General features: G+C 40.2%; 1 pseudogene; it reads right to left on the bottom strand.

Moving 5' to 3' along the window:
• Nucleotides 1–3307: 3307 nt before the first annotated feature.
• Nucleotides 3308–3426, bottom strand: LOC111732281 (annotated as a pseudogene).
• Nucleotides 3427–5244: the final 1818 nt, after the last annotated feature.

Here is a 5244-nt window from a genome sequence, read left to right as displayed (position 1 = left end):
CATTAGATCTTTTTTCCTTTTTGGGGGAGATGGGAATGTTATATTACCTGATTTAAGATACTATTGCTTATTCCCTGTAAGGGGATACATGCTACCCACCAGTGCCAACCACTCAGGGTAAGTACGGACTAAAGAGGAGGATAATACGTTCAGTTCAAGTTCTACTGCTGCTGCTCATGGCCATATGATTTGGGACAAGTCTTTCACCCTCTCTGGACATCAGTTTTTTCATCTTATATTGTGCAATAATAGGAGGAGTTCAGATTAGACAGATGATTTCCTGGATCCTTAACATCCATAACTATACTGGTACAGGGAAGTCTAAGAGGGATAGGAAATGAACCCTGTCCTCAAGCAGTTTGTCTTTAAAGCAGGTAAATATAGCAGGGTTTGTTAAATTTTTGTTATGTGAGTCTTACTTTCTTAATGGCTTCCAATAAAACATTGGGAATTATAGTGAGTTGAATAATGTTCCCCAAAAGTTTATGTCCACCCAGAACCTCAGAACATGATCTTATTTGGAAATAGGGTCTTTGTAGATATAATTAAGGTAAGGATTGAGATTAGAACATACTGGGTTAGGGTAGGCCCTAACTTCAATGAGAGTGTCTTTATGAGACAGAAAAGAACACACAGGGACACACAGAGAAGACTATATGAAGACAGAAGCAGAGATTGGAGATGCATCTATAAGCCAAGGGATACTACAAGCCACCAGAAGCTGGAAGAGGCAAGGAAAGTTTCCCCTGGGACCTTGGGAAGGAGCATGGCCCTGCTAACACCTTGATTTTGGATTTCTAGCTTCCAAAATTGTGAGAGAATGAATTTCTGTTGCTTTAAAACTAAGTTTGTGGTAATTTGTTTTGGCAGCCCTGGCAAACTAATACATAGGAGGGGTATTCTGAGGAATTTTCAGATGCCAAAAAAATCACATTGGAGATTTAAGAAAAATTTTTTTCTTTCTTGATAATAAAAAGATGACATGTACTCTCATAGGATTACTAAGACTTTTAAAAGCAATAATTAAAACTCAGAACCACATTTGCATTGATTCTGCCTAGGAAAACGTTCTGTCCCTTACAAGACTGAGGCGATAATCCCCCAAACTTCCCATCTCCGGTTTTTTTTCTACCTATCAAACTGTCTCAATATTTTTAACATTTACTGTAGATCATCTTTTCATAGTACAGACTATAGAGTCTTAGGATGCTTTCCCAACCTGAATTTATTAGCCAATAACACGTACACCTATCTGCAGTCCCCCTTGATAGCAGGAGATAATAGAAGATCTAGCTAAGGCCTGAGATACCTAAACTTGCTTTACTATAAGATTTGTCTTGTGCCTGCCTGTGCAGACTTGGTATTGCTAGCTAGCCAGGATGTGAGAGGGATCTCCAAAGATGGAAGGTGCATGCGTCATCAGATAAAGTCAGCATTTACTTTATTGTTCCTAGGCTACCGATTTATTTAACTGTTGGCCCTGGTCTGTATAAGGAACCATTAGCCTATCAAAATGGCATTTACTTGTTAGAATATTATTGATTATATCTATTGACTCAGCAGTTTCACTTCTGGGAATTTTAGGAAATACTCTTGGCAAGCATGCAAAGATGAAAGTGTAAGGATGGTTATTGTAGCATTAATTAGCAAAACCAACAAAAAAACCCTGGAAGTATCCTATCTATTAATAAAGAAATGGTTAAATAAAAATCTAAAACATTCACAGATCAGTCTTATCACAAAAAAAAAGAAACCAGCAGATATTATGTGCCTCTTGATGGATTGCCACAGGAAGTTAACATCATTACCTATGAAGTAGTATTCTTGCCAGAAAATCAAACTTGATCTGAACAAGCTTTTAGATCCGTCAGTTCTCAGAAAACAGTAGATAAAGGAACATATTAATGGCATAGCAGGGATGCAAAAAAAAAAACCCCCAGGGAAAATGACTTTTTCAACAAAGAGCAAGAAAAAATAACTTACAGCTTAAGGGAGATGGGAGACAGGCATATCATGCAAATGTAATGCATAGATGGTGTTTACGTCCTGATTCAAAAAAATGTAACCAAAAAGATAATCAGAAAATTTACCACTGATTGGATATTAAGTAAAAGTAAAGAATTATTTCTTTTTCTAGGTAGAAGAGTGATATTGTGGTTATGTTGGGTTTTTTTTTAGAGCCTTAGCTCTTAAAAGTATTTTTATTTTATATACAGATGAAACAACATGATGTTATGGATTTATTTTAAAACAATCCAGAGATGTAGATGATTTTAAAGCAATATGTTGATAAATGTTGAAGTTTGTAGGTGGGTGTATGGGTGCTCATTATACTAGTCTCTAATTTTGTAATGTTAGAAATTTTCCAGAATAAAAGCTTTTTTAAATGGTACATACAGGTAAATCTATAGTACTGACATAGAATGATTGCTAAGATATATTATTAAATAATGAAGTGTTTATAAGCCAGCTTCTAAAGCAGCATCTCATAAAATTCATACATATCTATACTTAGGTATAGAAAAATTTTAAATGTTATCACCAGAATGTCAGTAGTGAGTCTTTCGGCAGCAGAATTTTGATTGTACCTTTTAATCTTGTTTTTCTGTATTTTCTAGTAGTGTCACTTAAAATGCTTCCCAACCAATTGTTCTTCAACATGTGAGAATAAGAAATAATAATAAAGGAGGAGAGTAGACAGAGAATCTTGATTGCTCCTTTGTTCAAAAAGTCTACAGCAAAAATTACTCACTTCCCTTTTCTTTGGCATAAACCTTCTGCTTAGGTCAACCCAGCTCATCCATTCTTCTCAACTCACACAGCACTCTGTCAAAATTGCCCTCAACCAAAAGAGAAATTGCTCATGACCAACTCCTGTCAAAATCTTTCAAGGCGTAGCTCAGGTCCTAACTCTTATAGAAAGTCTTCCATGATCAAGCTCTTCCTCAAGAAGCCCTGCTTTCTGGGGTCTTTCCAAGCATGGGCAGGTACAGGATTGTCCTGAGAGCTTCCAGAGTCTTCTGGGGAGACTGAGTAAATTTCTTTGGGCCAATGAATGCATCCTACACCCAGGAGGGGGAGCCAGAAGTGGGGAGCCAGAATTTAGTTCCCAGCTTCCAGAGGTACAACTCCTGCATAAACAAACTCCACTTGGAGTATGATCAAAGCGGGAGGGGAAAGGGGCAGGCAGAACTATAATGTCAGTCTTTTTTTTTTTTTTTTTTTTAGGCAAGGCAACCCTTGGTTGACCTCACAGATTGCAAGGAACCTTGTCAGTTTACAATCCCTTATTTTTTTTTATTTTTTATGCCTACAGCACCTGGTCTTCCTATGTATTCTCCCATACAAGTACTAACCAGGCCTGATCCTGCATAGCTTCCAAGATCAGATGAGATCAGGCTTGTTCAGGATAGCATGGCTGTAGTATAATGTTAGTCTTGAAGGTGGTTTTTGTTTTTGTTTTTTGCTATAATAAACTTTTCATAGTAGCAACCCTTGAACCAAGGTAGCCTGTACATGTATGTGAAGATCTGACTTACAAAAATATATCCACACAACTTCTCAAAAGTGTGTGTGCCTGTGTGTTGTTTAAAGCTGGATAGACTTTGCTGTGCAAGGAATAAACAGGACGTTGCCATTGGACCTCTAAATTCAATAAGCTGAGTATTCGTTGAAAGAGGTAGGAGACAGCTTGGAGAAAGTACTGGATCTGAGTTTGATGTTCCTAGTTATATCCTCTGTAATCATTAACCACCTGTTTAACTGTTTGACTCTCTCTGGGCTGATGGTGAACTTCTGCCATAAAGGATGTGAAGGTGCTTCTAAATGAAGCACAACTGTAAAGCATTCTCACTGCTTAACAGGCTGAGCCATCTGTTGAGATTTTACAGTCCCAGAGAGATGGCAGATCCTCACTTAAACTCAGTCCAAATAATCGTGACTATTGGGGCAGCCAGGAGCATGGGGACTAGCTGGAATAAACTTTAAAAAGCTCCAAGCCCTCAAGTATACAGCCAGGCCTTTACCCAAGCAGGAACCAGGAGCCTCTTTACGTCTCCTGGTTGCAGCCTCCCCTTCTAAGCACAGAGAGGTGAAAAGCTTAGGTAGGCTGCCCACACTGGAGGTGGAAGCATTGTGTGGGCTTTCCCCTGGACTTAGGACTGGAGCAACCCTAGAGAGAAGCTGAAAGCTGGGCTCCCTGAGATGTTGTTGGGAGACAGCTTCTCAAAGAACACTAAGAATGCTACTAGGAGCTGAGCTGGTAAAATTAGAGTAAGATCTCAAGGAAAGAGGCGTTGGTACTTGCAGGAAACACCCTCTCAGGCAAAATTGGCCACTGCTGACCAGGGTTAGGGGGTGATGAGCATTAGCTTTGCCCTGCAATCAAGATCCCAACAACTATAGTTCCATTTTGGGTCCATCTGTGTCAGGTCCATCTGATTTGTGTTTTTGCTGAGATCTTTCACCTCCCCGAGTCTCTATCTGCACCATCTGTAGCTGGCTGTGGGGACAGCAGTTTTCTGTCTATTCTTTAGCAGGCAAGTCCAGGAACTAGTTTAACTTGCTTTTAAGAGACCTGACTCCACCCCAGACTCCTCTGGCTTCAGGGAAGGGAGGTGAAGGGGTGAGGGAGGAGGAGACAGGATATTGCCAAAAGGAACTGCGAAGTCAGGAGATTCCTGGAGAGGTAACTTTATGCCTGAGCTTCCACCAAACTATCTCCTCACAGATCTCAGGACACAAAGACCCCAGTCCTTCTCTTGCCTCTCCTACTGTTACTCTTTTGACCCTCCAGGAAGTCGCCCCCTTGGAGAAGTCTTCCCTGCCCATCACCATAGTCAACCATTTGAATCTCTCTGGGCTGAAATAATTTCTCCTGGAAAAGTCATCTATGGTCAGGCCTCATCCTCTGTAGACTAGACTTAGTTTCCTTCAGGGCAGAGCCTAAGCTGTAGTCCCAGTCTCTAGAAGAGCTGCGTGGAGTCAGTTTTAGGCTGAGAAGCAGAGCAGAACAGCCTCTGGAAACTTCCATCTACCCATCTGGTCTTCTGCTTCCATCAGTATATAACAGCTCGGTGCCTTAAAGTTTTCTTGACTCCTCTTATATCATGTTCCCAGCAGCTCACTGTGTTGCATACTTTAAGGCCAAATTATGGGGCATAAACCACATGGTTTGCAATGTCAGTAAATAAAATGATCATAGGTATGTTTCCTTGTATTCCCCCAGATCTGCTTTCTTCCCTG

This window comes from Pteropus vampyrus, unplaced genomic scaffold (assembly GCF_000151845.1).
Source record: "Pteropus vampyrus isolate Shadow unplaced genomic scaffold, Pvam_2.0 Scaffold436, whole genome shotgun sequence".
Classification (NCBI taxonomy): Eukaryota; Metazoa; Chordata; class Mammalia; order Chiroptera; family Pteropodidae; genus Pteropus; species Pteropus vampyrus.
This window is presented reverse-complemented; position numbering and strand designations above follow the sequence as displayed.